The sequence below is a fragment of the Parasteatoda tepidariorum genome, chromosome 8 (assembly GCF_982258835.1).
Source record: "Parasteatoda tepidariorum strain Cologne lab strain chromosome 8, Ptep-v5.0, whole genome shotgun sequence".
Classification (NCBI taxonomy): Eukaryota; Metazoa; Arthropoda; class Arachnida; order Araneae; family Theridiidae; genus Parasteatoda; species Parasteatoda tepidariorum.
Window position 1 is genome coordinate 1,119,626 of NC_141762.1, and position 24,990 is coordinate 1,144,615.

Below are 24,990 nucleotides of genomic sequence, written 5' to 3' on the forward strand. Positions count from 1 at the left end.
AGCTGTACTATCATACTTTCTTGAATGATATTTTTCGTGAATATTGACGTTTGCAAACACTTAAAGTTTGTCGTCAAATTTTGGCACGTCAAACCGTAACCAGCGAAAATTGAAAAAAAAAAGGTACACGACCCAATTCTGCGAGATTTATGTTAGTGATATTCCAAAAGCTTACTTAAAGTAGAACAAACTTGTATCATTATTATAGATAAATATTTTTGTTTGCAGTAATTATAAATTAATCGAATTTATCACAAACTGTCATTCGGTGAGGTAACAGTAGCGATGTCAAGACCGTAACAAGACGCAGATCTAAAAAGTAAATGTTAAAATCAATCGAAAAATCTCTCGTTTGTCATTTCCTAATTTATTTTCTGCTTTGTGTGCATCGAATCGCGTTGCATCTGAGTAAAGTTTTCGATCTATTTCCTAGGTTCTCCAGACCGTAACCCTGTCAAACCGTAACCTCAGGATTAATTAATTGAATTTAACTGATCAGAAATTAGTTTTTTCCCTATGTTTTACTAATTGAAGATATTTTTTGACTGAAAATAATTAAAGTAAGCCTTTTTATACATTTTATAACTATTTAACTTAATATTAAAATTTTTCAATTCGTTAATGATACTAATAATTTTTGATGAAAAATAAAGGGTAAATATGGAAAATTCAAAATTTTTTATTTTTTGTGCATACTTATAAAGGCATCAAAATTTTCGATGTTCACGATTATTTTTTGATATTTTATACATTTTCAAACAATTCTGGTTGTGTAAAAATAGTGTGCCTATTATTTTTTATTATCAAAAGTTCTAGAGATCTGCCCATATATATATATATATATATATATATATATATATATATATATATATATATATATATATATATATATATATATATATATATATATATATATATATATATATATATATATATATATATATACAGGGTGATTCTAGAAAGATGGGCAAAATTTTAGGAAGTAATAGTACACACCCAAGCAAACAATTTTTATCAAAGAATGCATGGTCGAAAACAAAATTCAAAACCGCTAGAGGGCGTCAAAGTTTATGTTCTCATATGAGGCAAAAACACACAAAGAATGATGAAGTTAAATTATAAAAGCAAAGTTAATGGCATGTGATTACAATAAGTGTTCAAAACAGTGGCCGGCAGCGGCTATGCACGCAGTACAACGGCGAAGAAAAGATAGGCGAACATTCTGAAACACACCAGGCATATCACGAACTTTCCCTGCAGTCGCCGAAAGCTTGGCGACAAGTAACGCAGCGCAGTAACTCGCAACAGGAATGGAGCTTTCACGTTTGCCTGAAACAACTTTCCAAATGCGCCAGCACCTTTGCGTTTTGTTTTCGACCATGCATTCTTTGATAAAAATTGTTTGCTAGGGTGTGTACGATTACTTCCTAAAATTTTGCCCATCTTTTTAGAATCACCCTGTATATATATATATATATATATATATATATATATATACACACTCTATAACAAAAAAATCGACACACCAAGAAGGAGTTGCCCGATTGAAACGAAAATTGGTGGATAGGGAAACAATGTACAGAATAGTAAATGATTGAAATTTCAGAACAATTGAATAATTTATTGCAGAGTTACAGTAACAAGTTCAATAAGGTGTTGACCCGCCTCTAGCCTGGATACAGGCTGCCACACGGCGTGGCATAGACCGATAAAGCTCCCGGATGGTCTCTTGCGGTATTTCTTGCAAAATTCGATCCAATTGTCGAACGAGGTCATCAACATTCCGTGCCAGATGCAATCGCTTTCCCATCGTATCCCAGACATGCTCGATGGGAGAGAGATCTGGTGATTTGGCAGGCCAAGGAAGAGTTTGACAAGCTTATAGACAGTTCGTAGCAACACATGCCGTATGTGGTCTGGCATTCTCCTGCTGAAAAACCAGCCCAGGGCACTGCAAAAGGAACGGTAGCAAAACAGGTCTTAAGATGTCGTCGACGTACCGCTGTGCAGTAAGTGTACCTCTAATGACGACCAAAGGGGGTCCGGCTGTCAAAGGAAATGGCGCCAAAGACCATAATGCCTTGTTGAGGGCCGGTGTGGCGTGCAATAGTGAAGGCAGGATCCCCCCTCTGCCCTGTGCGTCTCCAAACACGTCTTCGATGATCGTCAGGACACAGTTGGAAGCGGGATTCGTCGCTAAAGACTATACGTCCCAGTTGGCATTATTCCAGCCTGATCGAGCGTTGATTTTGCGCGTCTTAGTGTGTTCGTGGTGCGTCGATTTTATATATATATATATATATATATATATATATTGTTTACGTTCGTGTTTCAATTGGTTATGCAATGCGATAAAAACAAATTCAAATAGGAAGTATATAAAAAGATTTCCTGTATAAAAACCCATTGCGTGTATGTTTAAAGTTAAAAGTATTGCCTATAAACTCGTGCAAAACGTGGAATTATTAAAGCACGTCTAATAATTTGGTCTAATTATTATAATATACTAATGTAATACCTAATATAATTAATGTATCGTCTACTTTATTCAATCGTCGAATTTATATTACGTATCGTCTAATGCAACCAATTGATACTCTTACGTAAACAAGTGCAAACAGTAGCGTAAAATCAATAAAGCTGTCCTATAGTATCCACCTGATAATTAAGATTTTACATAGAATCTTATAGGGAGTCTAATAATTTGGAAAGGGACTGTATATATATATATGAAATAACGGTGGATTCACACCGATATTTTTTTGTTAATTACAAGTCAAAACGGCATGATTAATGAGTCCATGTTGTGCATAATCTTTTTTATTTAGTAGCGATGGTGAAAGCATACATCCCCTCCAAGCTGGAGAGGGGAAGACCCATATCCCGTCTAAACTGACGTATTAGGCATTATAAACAACAAAAAGCCACGCAAAAACATTGCTCCTGCGTTTTATAGGATGATTAAAAAGTGTGAAGAGGCCAGTCATTATTGCCTTTTTTGTATTCTTACGCCTCATCAAATTTATTTATTACTCATAGAAAATCGTTTAATCTTTCCTTATATGGAAGTGAAAGATCTTAAAATAACTTCTCTTTTGAAATATAAATCTAATTATTATTCATTGGCATGTTCTTAGCCTTGAAGTCCCAAAATAGAATTTCTACCCTTATCCTTTACCAAAGATATTTTATGAAAACGAATGAAGTTTTAATGCTTTTATTAATACAAAAGTATTTAATTTTTGTATTATATATATATATATATATATATATATATATATATATATATATATATATATATATATATATATATATATATATATATATATATATATATATATATATATATATATATATATATATATATATATATATAATTAATACTCTTAGCAAAACAAAAATGAGCTATTGATTTTTCTCTATTAACGAAGAGAAGCCGACGCTAAGATAAGCCTAACTGCTGTAACGTTAATACCCCCTCTTGTTAATAAGCAACAACCAGCTAGCGCTGAGGTTTATACGTCGGGTGGTTGTGTATCAACTGTTAATGAGATAACCAGGGATGAGAGTATCCCATTTGTTGATCTTACTATATTTTTTTCCGCAGTAGGAATTTCTTTTTTGAAAGTGGTAAGTGCGTATTTTTTTTTTTTTCATTACAGCATAATGTTATTAAAACGGTGCAGTGATATTTTTCATCTCACCTTACTATGGGTTTTGCAGTTTTTCAATAAAGAGAAACTAACAGCGAAAAATCCCGAAGACAAACCAAAGCATGAATATTTTAGTTAAAAATAAAAATAAAAACGTAGAAGGATTGTATTTAAAATTTTACAAGTACTTTTGACTCAAAAAAGCTTTCCCCCCCCCCAATAAACTATCTGTAAGTATTTCTATTTAAGAATATTTTTTTTTGTAGGAAGACTTAGCCTTTTTTACTGCAAAACACTTTCGCCCTTTTTTGGAAATTTTTTAGAAAGGAGGGGTGGTTAATTTATTCATTTATTAACCGATGTATTTAAAATTCAATAAAGAATTTTTAGTAAATACAATTACAAGAATAATTCATTTTGGAAATTACGATTTCATAATTTTCACTTTATGTCTGATTTTTTTGAACGTTTTGCATTTTGTCCATTTTTAGTTAATTTATTTTTATTTTTTACGAATATGTGAGTAATTAAAATTTCAGGCAAAATTTTTCATTAGTTCTTCGAATATTTTTATAAAATTTAGTATTATCCTAAAAAGAAAAAAAAAACTGCCATATAAGTATAATGAATTATAATCTTTACTCTTATTCTTCAACATTTTTTTAAATTCAATAATAATTTAATAAATGACTTGTTTGTCACTAAAATCTTTCACGGTAAAGATTAAGTAATGTATTGAACAGAACCTAATAGATTTTACCACGTCTACTTATGAATGATTTATTGCCAAACTAAAAGCTCCAGCCATTTTTTTATGATACAAAATACGCTCTATGACTGATAGATACGATCATTTTCTCATTTATTTTTGTATTTTTTTATATACTTAATGAGCGTTTTTTTAGATTTAATGAATTATGTATTTTGATGGTTTGTGGAAATAGAAAATAGTTATAGTTTCAAAAATAGTTCAAAAGAATACAAAAAAAATCGTTTTGTTTGCAAACATAAATATTCACATAAACCAATATAAAAACGTTTTATCTTTTGAAAACGTCAATCATATAAAACGATACTCATATGAAACGCTATGAAAACGTTCAATCGTTTGCAAACGTAAATAATAAGCAAAAAATTTATATCCAAAATAAAACGGAATTTTTTGAGGAAATGATATATACTATCATTTACTCATTTATTTTTATATTTTTTTTTATACGTAATGGGCGTTTTCTTAGATTTAATGAATCATGTGTTTTGATGGTTTATGGAATTAAAAAATATTAATAGTTGTGAAAATAGTCCAAAAGAATACAAACGAGAAATCGTTTCGTTTTCAAACGTAAATCATATAAAACGATATGAAAACGTTTCATCGTTTGGAAAAGTAAATAATAAACAAGAAATTGATATCCAAAATAAAACGGAATTTTTTTATTTAGCATAAGTTCCTATTTGATCACAGTACCTCAATAATTTACAAAAATCTTTTAAAGTGTATTACGATATTTTAAAATAATAATAAAGACAAAAAAATATCGAACACACGTGATCATTCACCCTTAAAAATTTCCACCCCATTAGACAAAACGACAAGACTTTGTTTTCGTCTTATCCAAATTATATATTGCGAAACATAATATCCCTAAAGAATGCTTACGTAATGAATTCGCAAAACGAAAACTTGCGATGGTAAAGGAATGTTCCAACAAATTGCGGTGGAAGGTTTCAAGGAGAGAGAGAAAAAAAAAGAAAAATTTCTTCGATGCCGTAAAAGACTTCATTAGATGATTATTAGATGACCCTCCAGGAAAGGCTTCGTAATGATGTCGGAAAAAAAAGGGGGTCGTCTACATTTGGAATCGATTCCCGATATTATTATATCCTTTTTTCTTCTCTTGTAGTCAATCCCCACTTCGGGCTATTTTCTCGTTGAAAAGATCTGTTTTGACTTCATAATTACCTTTTTTTTTCTAAATTTTAAAAGGGATTTTCGATTTGATTTCATTAATGAGGATTGGGCTTATTAATTGCTTTTCAATGCTTGAGAGATTTAATGAGGAGCATCACTCTAATTATTTTTAGAAAAGAATTGCATGCAAAAACGTTACGACAGTAATAAGATCAATTATTTTTTAGAATTTTTTTAAATTCTAAAAAATTTAAAAATATTATTTACAATTTTTTTAAGAAAAATTTATATCAGTGCATTAGTTTAATTTTATGATAAAAGCATCAAACCAGATCGGTAGATTAGTTTTTGAGTTTTAAAATTTTAAAATAGCTGTCATTTAAAATTTGATCTCTCGAGATCTGTCCGACCTATTTCATTTAAATTTTCTGTAGTATTATTTATAAGGGTGCAAAAATGTGCTTTCATTTTTGTGCGCACCTTAATGTGCTTCCATGATTCATTCGACGGCCATTAAATAAAGTAAATAATTATTACACGTTAATTTTTTTACGGAATTATCTTCGGATAAATGATCTTAATAATTGTGTAACAATTAACTTTTCGAGTTGCTTAAAAATTCTCGAAATATTGCAAAATAAAAAAAAATTAACATTAGGAGGTCCAAATTTTCAACCACTCTCCTGACCATAGTTTCTAGATTGCAGTTACCACCTATGTTTGTAGGATCCGTATCCGGCCGAAATAAGAAGAAGAGAAAGTACGTTTATGTTCATCTTGTTTCAATTTAATATATCGTCTGCTCCAATTCATTGGTATATTTAAAATGAAGCCCTCCTCGATCCATTAAGTGTGTATAAACTACACTCTCATTGGACCAAAATTCAGAGTATTAGTTTGAGCACTGTACTTACCTAAATAGGTTTGATAAATCGATATAAATAGCACTTATAAGTTGAGAGAATTCTTTGAGATCTGTTTTCTTAATCAAATATTCAAGGCGAAGAAATGATGTGGGTAGTAATTTTGAATAGAAAACTTAATGGTGTTTTTCTTATTATTTATTTTTGTTTAATCTACCGAAAATATATTTGAATAAAAGGCTTAAAAATTGTTTTAAATTAAATGATTTGAAACAAAGATATTTTTCGAAAATCTAATAATAAGCAAACGTATCATGATTACCTTTAAATTTTTTTTTTTCGATAATGTTTTGTTAGGCAATATACCGCCCTCTCTTTATCTGTACGATTCGGACAACCTTGTATTTTACAGGTTTCGAAAGAACACATATCAATCCTTTGACGATTGGTAACATTAAAGCTGTTTGCTTTGATTTTTTTTCTTTCCTACCCATGAACTCATTTTCAAACACCAAAAGAAATCGTTTGAGCTCCCACAATCACCCTTTTCTTGTCCAGTGGTCCATTGCTCTTTCAATTTCCACCAAATTGTCCTACTCCAACAAACAACCTGATTTTTCAGAAAACCATTTCCTAAAGAATCTCCAATAATTCGGAACCTAGAGTTTGCCGCCTCGTCTTATTCTTTACTAGAACAACCCCTAGGAGCTTTGCTGAAGTCCTTAGATCGTTCGAAAATCACTTAAAAGCTAGCTTATCGATCTATCGATTCGCTTTGATGAATTTTCTTAACCATTCCTTTTTTTCTTGTTTATTCTTTTTTCCTCCTTACCATTTCCATTGCTTTCAGTATCCAATACAGCTTTCATTTTTGACCACCTGCTCCAAAAAGAGAACATTAATTGCGGTATTGCTTATTGGTATGATTGATGAAGGTTTCTTTTATGGGCTCTATCTTTGATGATTTTTTTTATACAGTTGATTAAAAATCAATGACAAATACTTTAAAGCAATCTATTTTATAGCAGCGGCCCAAAATGGATGACCAAATCAATTTAGAATTCTTTCAAATTAAACTTCGTCAAAATAAAGATGGTTTTCGAAGATCGAATTGCAACTTAACGTATTAGACTGAATTTTATTTTATAATCGTATTGAACAGTCGACCCAATTCTGAGTTTACGTCTATCAGTGTTTCAACTCCGTATCCTTATAATTTTGAACCCAATCCAGAAGACAAGGGAACTCTTGGATCAAGCATTGGAACAACCTAGTTTTCATGGAGGATTTTTTGATGGAACTAACTCGCATTTGCGTTACGTGAAGTGTAAAACCACAAAAAACCCTCACAGTTAGCCTAACGGCAAGGGAATTCTAATCCATGATCCGTCTTCCACTAATGATGCCAGCACTGAAGTCGGTGCGGACAGAAATCATACCAGCCAGTCATTTCTATTGAGAGGCCTCATGCTCTATACCCTGAGCCACAGCGGCTCTATAAGACAGAATGGGATAATTGCAAGTGGCGTAGTGTGGGTATCTCGATCCTGATAGGTTGTTGAAACATGGCATTTGTTGACGTTAGCAACTGTTCTTTCCATTCTATTTCGAGTAAACAAAGCCCTTCAAGTACCAATTCTTTTAATTGATACATTCTACATTCTTTCATGGAGATTCCAATTCTACCACTATATATTTGCACAACGACAGGCACGGAGCCATATTAGAACATAAACAAACTTATTATGCATCGAAGTTGCCAGTTACACGAAACAAAAAATATATCACTTTTACAATGAAATACATAAACAAATAATAAATCTAATTTAAGTAAAAGAAGTATACAAGAAAGAATTATGCCGGGATAGCCTGGTCGGTAGGGCGCTGGGCCCATGTCCGTGAGTTCGTTGGTTCGAACCCCTCTAAGGGTACAGGATTGGAGATCGATCGTTCTCTGATTCAGGTCAAAATTACGATCTGTGGATGAATGAATGGATGTATGAATGGGTCCGCCTTATAAACGAGCGCGACGTATGGTGGTAGAAGTCGAATTCTTGGACATAGATGGCTCCACTGAAAAACAAGAAACGCACACTCTGCCTTAAATTTGCTCGGTTTCACCAAGCAGGCTTGCCTGTGCGGCAAGTGGCATTAGAAACAACAACAACAGAAAGAATTATATTTCAACACATTTGATGTGTTATACGGTTCTGTATTTAATTAACTTAGAGTTCATTAACATTTTAAGTTATATAGAGAAACTTAGCTAAACTTTAGTACTCCATATTGCTGATAAAGATCAGCTGGTTCTGACGTCATAGGTCACATGAGTGGGTATTGGTTGTCTTCTTCTTCTTGGACTGCAAGTACCCAATTGTTTCAGTGCAGTTTGCCAGAAACCCAAATAAATTATGGAATAACGCTCGCTCTATTCGCTCAAATTGGATTAGATGATTTTACATGCTTCGATAGATACTCCATCAGCCATTTTCTTAATCCGTTTCACGTCTGTGATCTTTTAAAATGACGGTTCATTTTTTAAGAAACAGAAAGAAATGGTAGAACAAGTGTTTTGTTTTTAGCATTTGAGACTAGTGTTGAAAGCAGCAAGTTTGAGACACCGAACAGCGGAGCTGGTGTAAAATAGATCTACAGGAAATTGAAAAGAATGTTTTTGAACAAGAATGAACACTAATATTTTACCATTTTACCAGTTTCAGTGATGAAATTATAGGCTTTGAAATGCACAAGTATTGATTAATAAACTTTTTTTTTTTTTTTACAGATTACAGTAAAAAAAATGTTCTATTATTTCAGCACGCTAAAAATGTTAGTCAAAATTTACGTACCTCCATCATTAAACTACGTCTTTTCTTTTTTGGAATTCTTCATATCCGGGGTGCAGTTATTGTAATCCAGGTTTGATCAATAAAGTAAAACAAAATCACGTATCGAAATATATCCTTTAGTCCAAAAGTGAAAACTAAAAGACAAAATGATAAAATTAGAGTGTTTTGCATGGTTGATGCTAGGAAACAAATTATAAGTAATAAAAATAATGCATTTATAATAAATTTAAAAAAAGATATTGTGTAATCACATTATTCCGATGGTATTCTGTAGTAACATCTTGAAAGAGTATCACAAATTATTTCGAGATAAAAATTCTAGTTTAAAATTATTTTATAAAAACTAAATAAGCATTTGTGCAACATCGTACTTTACTTTAGGGATGCAATAGAACAAAACACAACTCTTTATTTTTATTTTGCTTTTTGAAAAGTAGAAGAATTAGCGTTCACTCAGATTGTTGAAAAATAATTTAATAGTTTTGGATGTAGTGATCAGATTCTCCCTAATTAATCCTTCGACGCCACCGGTGTTCCTTTTATATGTATATTTTTCTGACCCTCTAATTACAAGCAAAAATATATTTTTTATTTCATTTTTTAATTATAAGCAAGCAATATAAAAAAAATTTGAAGTCAATTCCTACTTAGATCAACAAATAAAATTTTTATTTTAGTTACTTTTTATGAAATAATAAAAAATTTTTCTCCTATATAAAACTAAAATTAATTAATTAAATTTAATGAATGAATTAATATTTGAAAAAACTGTATTAACATCAAGTGTAGTTACAATTTAAAAAAAAATAACAAGTACAAGTTTATACAATTAATACAAGTTTAAAAAAATGTATTTGTACTTGAATGGATGAATGAAAAGTATTTTATGAAAATGTGAACAAGATGTATAGGGAGAGTGTAAACTAATAGTACAGTAATCTAATAGTACAGTCTAATAGTAACTAAAATAATTGGTTAGATTATCGGAATTATATTTGTACAAAAAAAGTAGTTTGAAATATTTTTCCGTTCATATTCAAAAATTTATCAATAATTAATAATGAACAGTAAAGAAATTTCAATGATAAATAACTGTTTCTTTTATATCTAAATAACTGTAAATAACTGCAAATTTTAAAAATTATTGTTTGGAAGTGAGCCCTGTTTGGAAGATTTTACCTTTGATGCAAAAAAAAAAGATCTTTGTTTCATGTTACATTTCATAACCATTAAATGCTATTTTTCACTTATTTTGACCGAAATTAATACAAAATAATGAAAATGAAGTCTGAAAAATATGTATAATAAAAATTTTAAGTTTAAGATGCAATATTAAAGATCTGAGGAGCCTGAAACAAATATTATTTTATGTAAAAATACATACTCTAATTTATTGGATGGTTTAAAAGGCACAATACTGTTCCTTACGCTGTTAAAATTAATTTCAATTCCAAAAACTACTAATAATGCTTAATATTCAATCTTCATATGGCCTAGCACGTTCTACGTACAAAACTAAAGTCAGATCTTTTTTTTTTCTTCGCAAAATGACATCCTAAACATACACTAAAAGTAACCCTTTTCACCACATTAAAATATCGATTAAGTTCAGTTCCAAAATATAATTTATAAATGTAAAACATAAATATAACCCTCTTAATAAATTAAATATAAAAAATATAAATTATAAATAATTATAATAAATAAATAAATATATATAAAATATACTCTTTATATCTAAATAAAATTTCCTCGCGTTTTAAAATAATTAATGTTTTTAACTTAGCTTTAGATATTGCAGGCAAATTTGAACCCAAAAATTATGTTACAGATGTTTTTAAGAATAAATTATTATGCATCTGCGCTTCGTTATACAAAAAAAAAAAAAAATCAAATCAGTTAAGATATCGAAGAGAATGTGAAGCACAAATATTGAATCATTTTAAAATAATTATTTCATTGTTTTGAATAAGTTCAAAAACAGCATAGCGGTTTTTCAACATCGAGATCCTATTTGCTAAAAGTTAAACTTCTCAATATGATTTCTCTTATTCTTTTGTTGTCAAGGCAACTAGAACGGGTTTCTTAAAGTCGAAATTTAACGTTATGTAGCGTTACCGATTAAACGCCCTTCTGGATCATTAGAGTTAAGTTATAACGAGTTAAGTTATAGAGTTAAGTTTTAGAGTTATATTATTTAGGTCATGAACAAGAATATATGCATCGGTTCAGCCTTGCTCAAAACTGCAATAAATTACATATTTTTTTGCTCAAATAACATACTGGCTTATATGTTTCCGTTAATCTACTAAAAGTCGATTTCCTATACCCAAGTAACACAGGGATATTGTAACAGCTTTAGTCTACATCGACCGACATTGTCAATATTGGCGAAAATCGACATTGTGTGTACGATATTGTACGATTCCCGTCGATTTCACATTAAAAGTCTGTTTGTAAAAATTTTCATTTTAAACTTTATTGTGTTCTTAAATCAAAATTAATCATTTAAAAGATAAAAAATGACGTCAAATTGTTATAATTCCAAAAAATAAATATAAAATATAAATTTAGAGATATCCGAAATGCTGAGAGATATCGATCGACGTTCCCCAACGTTTTTACAATATCGAGCAATAAATATTGTTTCGCGATATTGAATATACGTTATAAAAGGGGTCCATTTTTATGTAGTGCAATGTTTCGCTACGATATTGTACAATGTTCAAAGCTTAGTTTTTACGATATCATTTTTGTGAATTGTGCTAATTGGGTAGAGCTCCAGGCGTTCTTTTCTAAAGTATGAAATAAGAGAACTTTTATATACTTTGCTCAGCATATAAAGGTTTTTTTTTCTTCCCATTAATCATTCTGCAGAATATCCTGGTACTATGTGGAAATTTATTTTATCATACGATCATCGATCATCCTCGATCGATTTTAAACATTCGATTCGGTGTAAAAGAATTTTATAGTGCAATGACACACATATTCCTTACATTGTTATCCTCTTCATAAATGGAATAGTTTAAGCGATTTCTTCACTTTTTTACACGTTTCCTTTCTCCGTTATTCATGGTTTCGAAAACAAGTTGGGCTATACTGGCGTAGAGAAAGATTCGTCAGAACCATGGTAACGGAGAGTGTGCAAATAGAGTGACCTTGATGCCGGTTACTTTATTTGAAAACTGGTAGTCTATTTTTTAGACTAGTTTAATGAGAGTCTTTTCCTTAACATTTATTCCCAAAAATTGAATCAATATAATTATGATGCTTTTTTGTAGTTATCAGTAATTCATCAATAATATCTGTTTATCAATACAACTTTATGCAGGCAAAGAAAAAAAGCATTTGAAATATATCTGTATAAAATAACACGATTTTTACACGGCAATAAGAAGCAATCGAGACTTGATGAAATTTTCGCAAAGTGTGGTAACTAATCCCGTTTTTACTCTCGATTGCAATCCTAATCTGGACAATTCTGAAGCTTTCTAAATTAGTTAAGGGGCACTACTTTTCACCTCCTGTGCATGAATGTATATATCATTAATTAAAATTAGTTTAGATTTGAAAAATATACCTTCGATTTCCTCATCACTAAAGAATTTAATGTAAATTCATAAAAATGATTTCAAAAGAACTGTTCATTGCGACGCAATTCTTTTTATCAAAACTTATATAATTATAGCCCAGTTTACATATTTTGGTGCTGAAACTGAAACTGTGAATAAAAATTTAGAAGTTGGTAAAACTGCCTGAAATTTAAAAAGAAAAAATCCCAAGGGTAAATGTCAAATCAACATGCGAATTGAAAATTAACTTCCTTTCGAAAGGCGCTTTTCTTTTGAAAAGGTTTTCCAAAATGGAAACAGCCTTTTATGTTTGAAAAATCTTTCACAGCTCTTTTATATTTTAAATTCTTTAATTCGGAAAAACAAACATTGACTACCTGAATTGCGTAGGTGGTGTAAAATGCATTTTGATATCTTGGAAATATTTGTTTTTTCAACCTTTTTGATAACACGAGCGGTACTTTAATTCCCTTGGAATTATTTACCTACTATTTCAGGAACCTTATTATTTATTTATTTACTTATTTATTTAGTTTTTTTTTGCATATTGACTTGGCAATAAGTTTGTCTATAAATGCAAATAATTTTATTTTGTTTACAATTTTTATTAACTTATTTATTTCTACTTTGAATTTAAATTTTCTCCTTAAATGCTCGAATATAAGCGATTTTATTGACAAAGATTCTAAAAGCTGCAACTACGTAACACTCTGCTTATGAAACTGCTATTTTAGTTTGTTTAAAAAAAAAAATTTTTTTTATTAGTTTGAAGAAATGTGTTATTTTACTTTTCTTACACGTTAATTATTATATCTTTATTTTATTTTTACACAGAATGTCGTAAAAGACATTAGAAATAAAAGTATTTTAATAAAATACTTGTTTATCAAATAATTTAATTTTCTCACCTCTGAACCAGCTGCACAGTATTTATGAAAAATTTTATTCAGAATGCACAGCATTTAATAGAAGAAGCTTTAGAATTAAAAATACATATAGAATAAAATTCTTTAACAAAGAAAGTAAACTGAAATTTTTGAGTCACTAGAAATTACTAAACCTAATTATTAATTTTTAAAAAAAAATTAAGCTAAAAACTATTTCTGTTAACATGAATCAACAGTAAACAGTATCATCTAAACAGTATGATTTATCGTCGATACATCAAAAGTATTTCGTACAAAGAGAAGAAGAATGTCTCTTATTTCTCCTTCTTTCAACATTTTTATTTAAATTTTATTAAGAACGTTTTTTTCTTCTTAAGTCAAGAAATACAATTATGTGAAAAAGGTAAGATTAAGGTTCACGTTAAAGCATATACTCTCAGCTATATTCGCGATCGCAACGCTCGAGTACGCCCTCTATCGGGAGCCTGTAAATATCAGACATTAATTTATCACGTTTTCATTTAGTTTCATCAAAATCATCGGCCATGACGGACGCCATTTTCTTAGCAGCAAATAAAAATCAAAATTTCCCCTAAGGAACAGCTGAAGAACTTGAAAAAACTAACCAGAACATGCCAAACATTGAAGCAGAACACGCCAAGCATTTGAAGAACAATTTCTCAATAATTTTTACCTTTCTATTACCAACAACATAACTTACAATTTCATGATCACTTGCTGTTACAGATGTGCATATTACGGTAAAATAATTTTTTCTGTCTTCAATTCATTACAAATTAAAATGAAGTCAACATTTCTTTCGTCATTCCAATAAAGAAATGTGAATTCAGAACGTCAAGAACTGCAATAGTTATAGAATTCTTCTTTGTTATAGAACAGTATATATTTCTGTATCTATATAATTCGGAAAACAACAATAAAGAATCAACCAAATTACTTGAAATAGTGTCATTTGTGCTGATGATTAATAAATTTTTTATCGTTTTCTTGGAAAGTATTTCTTAGTTTTGAAAGAATAGATAATTTCAACTAGAATTCAGCTGTTCTGTTTTTAAGCTACATATTCAAATTCATATCGAGATCTTACAATTATAAAATTTTGATGTGGGGTATGTTATCTAAAAGTAATAAAGGGATAATCTATGCACACATTATTTGAAAATAAAACTTTCAAACGAAGAGCATTTCATTTGGAACTCTACGGATTTATAAAGAAGGTAAGTGTTATGATTTTTATAATAAAAAATTAGCTTGTAAAACTTTTTTTTCTTATTTGATGATAGTTCTCTACAGAATGGTTTCTTACGTCTGATTAAGAACTATAAGAATAATAAGAAAAGAAACTATATGAAAGTTTTTATCTCAATGTAAAGAATTCTTAAAATCGTTTTTTATCCTAAGATTTTTCGTCTTATAGTTTATAATTTTTTGATAAAAATTGTTGTCAAAATACTTTTTTTGAAAACATAAATGGTATAACATTATGTGTTTATGTATACTTCTTGCATATTCTAATGTTTCAAGTAATATGATTCAGAAAAGTATGAATAAAAATTCGGTACTTATGTATTAACGCCACAGCAGCTACAGATTTGGCTGTTTTTAAGTGCCGCCAATCTACACCTAAAATTTTTGTGACAAATCATAAAACGAAACACTTTATTTAAAATCAAAGTAGTTTATCGGATTTCGGTGGACAATGGGCAAAATATTTCGCTCCAGAAAAAATAAAATTGCATCTTGTTCTATTTTTGGCAAATCCCAAAGACGCATTTTCGTAGCACTAAAAAATGGTAACAAAAATCGAAGAACAAATCATTTTGGAATTCTTCTGATTTAAAAAGCAGGTAAGTGTTAATTTTTATAATATAAAAAATTTTACTTTTAAGTAGTTTTTTTCTTGATGATAGTTTTCTATAGATCTACGTCCGATTATGAATCAAAAAAGAAAAAACATGAAAGTTGTTTATTTTAATATAAGGAATTTTTAGAATTGTTTTTTTTTGTTTTGTATCGTAAGCATTCTTTATTTACGTTTTTCAGTTTCTAAATAATGATTTTTATTAAAACTTAGAATTTTTTGATAAAATTACTTGTCAAAAAACTTTATTTACAAAATTAAATTACATAAAATTATGAAGCTTATGTATACTTTTTGCTTTGTATACTTTTTTAATGTTTGAAGTAATATGATTCTTAAAACTATGGAATGTAAAGTTTAAATAGGCCTTTCAGGTTATATCATTAAATTAAGTAAAACTATTTCTCAGGCATTAGGTTTTAACCCTAATAAGAAGATACATATTTTTTTCTGTTTATTTACAAATATTTTTCAGATGTGTTTTGGATGTTCCTTCTTTAAAAAAAAACAGAGATACCATCTTGTTTTCGGTTGTATAAGAAAGGATATCAAACATATTTCTTTTTTAAATTTAATAAGCCACATTAAAGAAGGAACGTTACAATGCTACAAGCTACATTAAAGACGTCTCCAGAGTAACTGAATGACGGTTCATATAGAAATCGCAGGTATGCGTCTCATACAACAACGGCCCCTATAGTTCGTTGCGATCGCGAATTGATCTCTCATTTGCATTACGGAACAATACTCAATTGGGTATAATATAGCCTACGTCACAGGTTGTGTTGTTCTACTAAATTTAACCCATGAACGGCATTTTCTGCGAGCCTAACTTCAAGCCACAAATAAACAAACGAAGTGTTCGATTATTTAAATAGCTGCTCGCCAGATTTTATTGCATTATAAAGAAAAGTTATTGAAACTAAATACAACAAAAAAAGCAACAACAACTAAAACAAATAACAAGAACTACTAATAACAATAACTAAATAAACAACAACTAAATTCCATTCGTTTAGCATTGCGTCATATGTTGTTCCTACTAAATCGAAGTAGTTGTGTTTTTTTCATATTATACCCAATTAATTAAACGTGCTACCAATGAAACTCATATTTGGTTTAATAGAGCTATAAACTAGCTAACCATTGATATTATAAAATATATTCTAATACCACCGCATAAAAACGGATTCGATAAAAGACCCTTAGCGCATGCGTCGATGGAGAGATGAAATTATTTGGCATTAACGGTAGAATTGGTTGCAAGAGGGAATCAGGCAATTTCTATTTTCTATACGTTAAAAAATTAATGAAAAATCGTATAATTATTTGCCTTTCTTCTTTTGGATAATAAATGAAAGGCTCGCAGTATGTGTTTATCTCATTTCGAAGTTAATATAAAAAATTCATCATTAAAAGTTTAATAAAAAATTCATATTTAAAAATCAAATCAATCGAAAATCGGGCTTCGTAATTTGTTTACAAGTATATTTAGCTTCATGTTAAAAATCATGTCTACGGTTTATCCGTAATTCGGTATGCAGACGGACAGACACTTTATTTTATTGTATGTATTGATTATGTCCGTCTTCAAGATTTCGATAAATCATCTATTGCCGCATATTGTTGGAAGCTTAGGCATGCATTTAACTTCTATAACCCCCTAATTCTTTCCACTCATCTAGATACTCTGGAATATTTTTTTTAATATGAATGTAAGATACCCAAGTTAATGACAACAGTTCCGTATTATTCCAGATGGATCCTGATTTGATCTGATATTTCGGCGACCACGGTCATTTCTTTCTTCTTTTTTTTTCTTCTTCATCTTTATTATTTCACTCTGTGTCGTTGGCGACTATGTTTTCTTTTCTTTTTTCAAATCTGTTTTTTTCCCCATTCACGTTCATTATAAAGAGGTCTTTGAAAAGAGTATTTCAGGTCTTGATAATTAATACATGTCGTTAGTATTTGAAGTTCATGAGTTTTTCTAATTCAAGGGAATCTTAGTGAGTGAATGTATTTCTATGAATTATTGGTCAAAGTTATGGGTCACAGAATTATTGGTCAGAATATCCCCCTTTTTCTTCAACCCTAATTTAAACTCAGCTGCTAAAAGTTGCGTTCTGAAAATCTTAGAGATTTTGAATAGTGTTTACTTTATGTTAACCCTATAGTGCTATGCGGTTCCATGAATAGCGTTAGTGATCCATAAAGCTGTGCTCTTTATTAATATTTGAACTTTATAATAACATCCTGTTATTTCGCAATATACTGAACAGCAGTTGGTATCTCCTAAAAATTATAAATAGAAGGTATTTTTTGTGTGTTGACCAATTTTTTCGTCAAGTGTTTTCGATCAAAGGGTTACACAAACCCACGAAACTATTAAGTTTTAAAAAGCCAGTAAAAAACTGGGATAATAATTCCCTCAGATGACATTGAAAGCAACTAACTGAAAAAAAACTTGCATCTGACTAACTTCTGGTGGAAGAAACTTGTTTGAACGACCCTGGCCTGCTTTGGGCTGTAAAGCTAAGAAGAAGAGAAGATCCCTTTATAAAGTTTATCAAAAAATATTGCTTAACTTTCGTTTTTCAGTTTTAAACTACGCTGTAAAATTATAAAAAAAGGGCGTGTTTCGAATCAAGTAATCTTGTGGACAGTTTTACGGCCTATGAATGTCTTATTTGTGGAGTCTAGTAGATTTTGTATCTAGGACATACAAAACGTTATATACAAAAATATCCTATAACATAAGGAAAAAAATGGTAAAAATTAAAATGTATAATTTTTTAATTGTACTAATTAAAATAAAATAAAAGTTAATTAAATCTAAATAAATGAGTTTATTTTTTAAAATATATTTCAAAGCCTTAATAAGTTACAAATTTGTAACATTTTTATTATTATTTTTTATTTTTATCATTAGTTTTTTATCACTATTTAGAACTTGGGTATCATAAGTTTGAAATGCAATGTTATGCAAATCTTTACGAAAGAGCATACTACGGAGGTTTGTGTGGGTTTAAAGCATAGTGAAGAGCTTACTTGTCAGTAAATAAAATTGTGACGTTTTGTATTCGACGTTTTTGTTTCAGTTCTTAAAATGTCGAGGATCAAAAGAACGTATTCGAATGTTTCTTTTGCGAAAAATTTGCATATTCTAAAAACAATACTTCCGCACATATTCACCTTACATGTTATCTCTTCCTTTGTTTATTTGTTTTTTTTTTCGTTGAGAAATATTATTCATGTACCAAACATTATTCAAAGTAAGTAACGCCAGAGGGAACGAAATACGTTTAAAACGGGGGGCTTCACTCTTAAACTTATGGCACAGTTTTCGCGAAATTCCAAAGCGCAACATTAATCATTACAAGGAATTCTGGGTATCAGGCTTTTATATCGAAGCGTCTTACGAAGATTTAGTTCTTGAGTTATGAGCCTGACTCGCACCGCTTTTTAGTTGTTATTTTTCACACTTTTTTTTTATCGCAAAAGTGATATGTATTTTTTTTTCGCCAAAAAGGAAAGTGAAAAATGTACGTTACAAAGAAATTTCACAAATATTTTACTTTTACTGAAAATTTCGGAGCAAAAAAAGCGTAACATATTTTATTATAGTTTTTACGAAGTTTTATAAAGAAGGCTTAGTCAACAAAGCGCGTGGAGAGAAACTTAAAAATTATTCATGCAGCGCAGTTTTTATTGTGCGCAATGAACTTTTAAACAATTGCACGAGATCAAAACATTAGCATGAGATCATTCATTAGCATTATCGTATACATTAACCAATTATAAATTAGATTATTCGTAATCGTAGAGTGTGTATTCGGTAATAATTTGAAATACATACTAGATTGGATAATCCTAAATTAGATGATCATAAATTAGATAATCATTGAATAGAATAGAAAATCATAGATTACATTATTTGGTGATCATAGATTAAATGATTTGCTAATCATAAATTAGATAATGACAGATAATATCAAGATGAACACTGGGGAACAATTTTTCGTTGCATTTATACAAATACATGATCTTGCCTCATTCGGATGAGGGAAAACCTGAAATTGAACTTTTTTTAAATGACATTTTAAGTCTACTTTTTGTAGAAATTAAAAGCTGAGAAACGTTATATATAACAGAGGATCGCGTTAGTGTTGCGACAAACTTCTAGAGGAGTTAGGGCTCATTATGAGGATTAAAATTGCGTTAAAATTCTTGCCGTCATACGCGGCAAGGGGAACTTCCTTGTAATGGTCTGTTCAGAAACAGTTCATAGTGCTCCTAGCGGCGCATGACGATGTTTATATGAATGGGTACATATGTAGTTTTAATCCCTATAACGTGCCCTAACTCACTTAGTTCGTCGCAGCATTCATGCAACCCTGTTATACATTTAAAATTGTACATTTAAGACAAGAAATAGATTAAAAGTAATTTAAAAAATAAACTGTAGCTTAAAGAGATAAACCGATTGAAATCAGCGAGGTTAAAGTATCTAAGCAGGTCTGTTAAAAAAATCATGGATTACAGAAAACAAACAGAAAATTGTTCCCCAGTTTTATCCTCATTATATATCGTTATATAATCATAGAATCGATAATCATCAGTTATTCATAGATAAGAAAATCTAAGATTATACCGGGTTTCTCATAAACATTGAACACCTTCACATCTCTCGATCTGTGGGTTATAGAAACAGGATTCCAATTTAAGAAATAATATTATGAATAAATTACTTTTTTTATCTTTAAAAATAAAATATTTTTTCGTCTCTTGGAAACAAATGAGGTTCGGACCATTTTTTGTTGTTGTCATTTTATTATTATTAAAAATGTGCAGAAACTATTAGTTTTTAAGAGATATGGTAGTTTTTTTTTGCCGTATTTTGTATTTTTTAGCGATGATATAGAAATTTTGCGTTAGTAAAGGGATTAATAACAAGCATCAATAAAAAATACATCTCAAGTTTCTGAACTTAAATAAAAAAAAACGGCAAATTAAAGCGAATCTCATAATATTAAATAAAAAAACGTTATCCTTAGTGCATCAGATAATAGATCAAATTGTCCAACTAATAGAATCTATCTGCCGCTAGGGAAAGAGAGATTTTGGTTCTTACTTAACCAGGAAACTACAAAAAAAAAAAGACTTGTTGCTTGTATTCAACGAGTTTATTTCAACAAATTGGCTTCATTAAATATTCGGTTCTGATGCCTTTCACATAAAGCATAAGTTAAAGATAAGTTTTTCACAAACTAGAAAACGATTCTAAAAACAGGGTATACTAAAATAAAGAATCGTTTGTAAATTTATACTTGATTATAAGAGAAAAGCAAAGTCTCTTTTAAGATAAACTTTTTTTTTGCAAAAAATAATAAATAAGCAAATAAATAACTGCACTAGTCTGCTGTTAATATGAAAGCTTTTATTTAAAAAAATATATATATCACCTTCATATCAATATGCTTCGTTACAGCAATGAAGAACTCTTTGATTTACGCTTCGTTTAATGAAGTTCCATGTATTGGAGTCACGGAATTTCAGTAAAGATATCCAAATAGGTTGCCAACATTGAGACACTTTGTACGGTGCTTCATAGAAAGACTACGAGTTACTAGAACTTTCAACAGATAGTATAGCTCAGAAATCGAACAGATGATGAAGAACATTTTTTACTTCCTATCCCAAAATCCAAATTTTATATAGGACTCTTTTATGTTTGAAGGAACATTAAATATCACTGTCACATTTTTTAAATGTTTAATTGCATATTAAAAAATTCTAGCTACAAAAACTTTAATTGTGCACCTATGTGCAAGAGATATCAAATTGTTAAGATACAAAACTTAAAAGCATTTAAAATCCCTATAGATTTTTTACGAAACTTGTTCGCAAAAAATGACAACTAATATATTTTAGCTCGCGGGCCACCAAAAAAGGCTTCGCTGCCCGTGGGCAGCCAGTTGGTAACCACTGGTCTAAAATAAGCAACTCTCTTTATTTAGATACTAATTTATTCAACACGGTCTCTGGTTATTCTGGAGTTGCAGTTTTAAGCGTTTTTTCCTTTAGGCACACCCCCTTCACTCACCAACCCCGAAGGATGCTCGGCGACCAACTTTAGTTTTTTAATAATATGCAGATTGTAACATCAAAATTTAAGAATTTCCAATCAAAATATCCCAAAAAAAATTTTCTCGTTTGATACTATAAATTTAGATTCCGATTCTATTAGGGTAAAATTAAATGGTTACTATTGCAACTTAATTCACTAGTTTTTTTCTTACTTTTTTTAAAAATTCATGTTTAATTTTCGGAAACTATATCTGTCTAAGTATATTTAGAATACACCACAGGGCAAAAAGTTTATCATCAATATTGGTTTAGAATTAAATATTGTATTCCTTATTTTAATTTCATTGATTTTAATTTTTGCATTCCTTATTTTAATTTCAAGCGTTGTCTTATACATAACATTTATTTAAAAAGTAAAAATAACTTATTGCAAAAATGATAATAACAATGTTGCACACTCTATCGTTGAAGAAGAAAAAATATAAAAAGCTGTCTTCATTAATAGAGACAGAGAGAAGATCAATGGTGGTGAGGTCAATAAAGATATTAAACGCGTATTTACTAACTCTAAAATTGATATATATTAATTTAAATGTAATAAAATATATTTTCCAGATACTTTCTGCTAAGAAAATCCGCAGATGATATTATTTTACAGATACCGTAGAAATATAAGTACATTGTATTTTTTACACTAGTTTCATATATTTAAAAACGATTTTCGATGATTCGCGATCTCATAACATCTTTAGGTGTCAAAACTATGTTTCATTTTTATTGATATTAAAATGGAATATTCATAGTGTTTATTCACTGACGTCTATAAAACTGACCTCTGCAATTCATAAATATTCTTAATTGCTTGCATAATATTTGTAGTGGGAAAGTATTACGCCCTGACCTTGAAAAAAAGTGGTCCATAATGTCATTCTGTTGTGTTAGTACCGAGAATTTCTTTACCGTGCAGTGGGTTTAATTGGGAAAAACTGACCATCGAATCAGGGCTAAAGAGAAGAGAAGGGCTGGTTCACTCCTTTGAAGTAGCTTTCGCCGCGCCAATCCTCCGATTTTCTCTAGTGATGTCACTTTGGCTAAAAGCTCGCACTTTTACTTCAAGAACGGAGCGTTCGGCCTTACTGGCTCTAACTAATATTGGAGCATTTCTTTTTGCGACATATTCTAAGACATTTGTTATTTTCTATACTGACTTTCCTCAGTTTTTGAAGTGAATTTACAAGAATTTAAAACTATTATCGAAATGTCAGTTTGCGCGATTGCAACTTGAAAAAATTTTGATAGAAAAACAAAAGGAGAAAATATAATTTTCCGCGTGTTCCCTAAAGTAAATGAACAACTATGTAAAAAATGGATTCCGAAATGACACAGTTAATATAAAACAGCAATACGTTTATTCTGTCGTTAAGAACTTTTATAAAAATTCATTATCTAAATAGAAACCGCCTCGTTACTTCAAAAAGAAAGGCAGGTTAAAAAAATTAAAATATGGATATAGTCAAAGAAGCTTAAAATGTAAATAAAAAGCATAAATAAAATATATAGTATATAGTTGGAATTCTCCTAATTTCATAACATATTTTTTAATGTAGTTATTCTAAATATTTATGATTTAAAAATCGTATTCTCTTAAATTTAAATATCTATAAATTATATCATCGTAAATTTAAATATCTATAAACAATTGTAAAATTTCTAATGTCATTATGAGCCTAAATTATTATTTTGTTTCAGTGATTAGCGTTTAAGGTTGATGTTTCCTAATGATTAAGTATGAACAAATTGCTATTAACGGCACATTTTAAAATCAGGGATTTTAAATTTAACTCAACTTATTGTTATAAAAGAATATGTAGATAAAAAAGTGTCGCGATATATGCTTTCATTTTTCTTAATAATTAAAGTTAAAACTGAACTTTTTAAAATAAAGTATTTATAGTGTCATTTTTGCCAACTAGTAAAACATTTTTATAAGTTTAAAATGGTATTTTTTTTTTAATATAATGGCTAAGAAAGTTTTTTTGAACTATGTTTATGAACGGAAATAATGTGTTAATTACGTAAAGTTTGAAAGCTAATAACCAGAAAAAGTCTAACTTATTTTTGCAAAGAGAAAGATGCAAAGTTATCATAATATCTTTGCGTGCGATCTTCCGAGATCTGTGGACACAGTGACGTCATGAGGAGGGAAATCGTAGCTTCAGCTCTAAGAGCGGAGTGAACTAGCCCTTCTATTCTCTTTAGCCCTGCCATCGAATAGCCTGGAAAAAGTAATTTGTTTTGAATCGATGGCTAAAAAGGAAGAAAAAAAAAACCTCGAACTTTTGGTATAACAATAGAATAAATGCCCATATAAACCTTTTCGAAAAAAGTAATATTTTCTATTTTTTATTGCAAATCTTGTTTTTCAACTTTTTTTCCCCTTTGTATGTTAAAGTTCTCAAACGCAAAATTTTTTTAACGATGATGTGTAGATTCAATCTTAATATAAAAGGGCTATATATATAATATATATATATATATAATATATATATATATATATATATATATATATATATATATCCGTTGTTGAACAGCCGAACCAAATTTTTTGGTTTTACGACTGCGAATGTTCAACGCTGTAGCCTTGTAATTTTGAATCTAATCCAGGTAGTCAAGAAGATTCCTGGATCAAGTATAGGAGAAATTTGCCTTAATGGAAGACTTTTTGATAGAACTAACCCGCATTTGTGTTACATGGGGAGAAAAACCACGAAACCCTCCCATGGATAGTCTGACGACAAGAGGACTCTAACCCATGATCCGCTTACCACTGAGGATATTTTACGTCAGCACTGCGGTTGATGCGAGACGGGTGCGGAATTCGTGTCGACGAGACATCGATGGGATTCGAACCCGGTTCACCTCGTTGGAAGGCGATCGCTCTATCCCCTGAGCCACCGCTGCTCTTGTTTGGGTTTCGTGCTGTTGCTGCTACGTTAAAATCAATGTTATGCTATCTGGAATTGAGTTTTATGAATTATTTTTAGTTTCTGAATCACAACCGATACACGTTTTAGTGACAATCACAGTTATTATGACCACACTATTTTCGAAACGAAAGAGCTGCAGTAATTTCCGAGTAAATTTTAAACCAAAATTTGCTCTTTTATTCAAACTATTTTAAACCCACTGACTGACGATTTTGATCTTTTCATTTTTGCTGTTTTCAAATGCTCGCACTTTTTTATACAACTCTGGGTCCTATTAACTCCACACACCCTT

The 24,990-nt window shown here is 29.9% G+C and overlaps 2 protein-coding genes across 4 annotated transcripts in view; one reads left to right on the top strand and one right to left on the bottom strand.

Moving 5' to 3' along the window:
* The window catches only part of LOC107440814 (uncharacterized), a 688,492-nt gene that overhangs the window by 225,682 nt on the left and 437,820 nt on the right, over positions 1-24,990 (top strand). The window lies entirely within an intron of this gene.
* Positions 1-24,990, bottom strand: part of LOC107440819 (tetraspanin-4) — a 244,927-nt gene that overhangs the window by 136,604 nt on the left and 83,333 nt on the right. For all 3 annotated transcript variants that reach the window (XM_043040730.3, XM_043040728.3, XM_043040727.3), the window contains exon 2: positions 9,278-9,411. The gene's annotated coding sequence lies outside the window, so the exon portion shown is untranslated. The remainder of the gene's footprint in view (positions 1-9,277; positions 9,412-24,990) is intronic.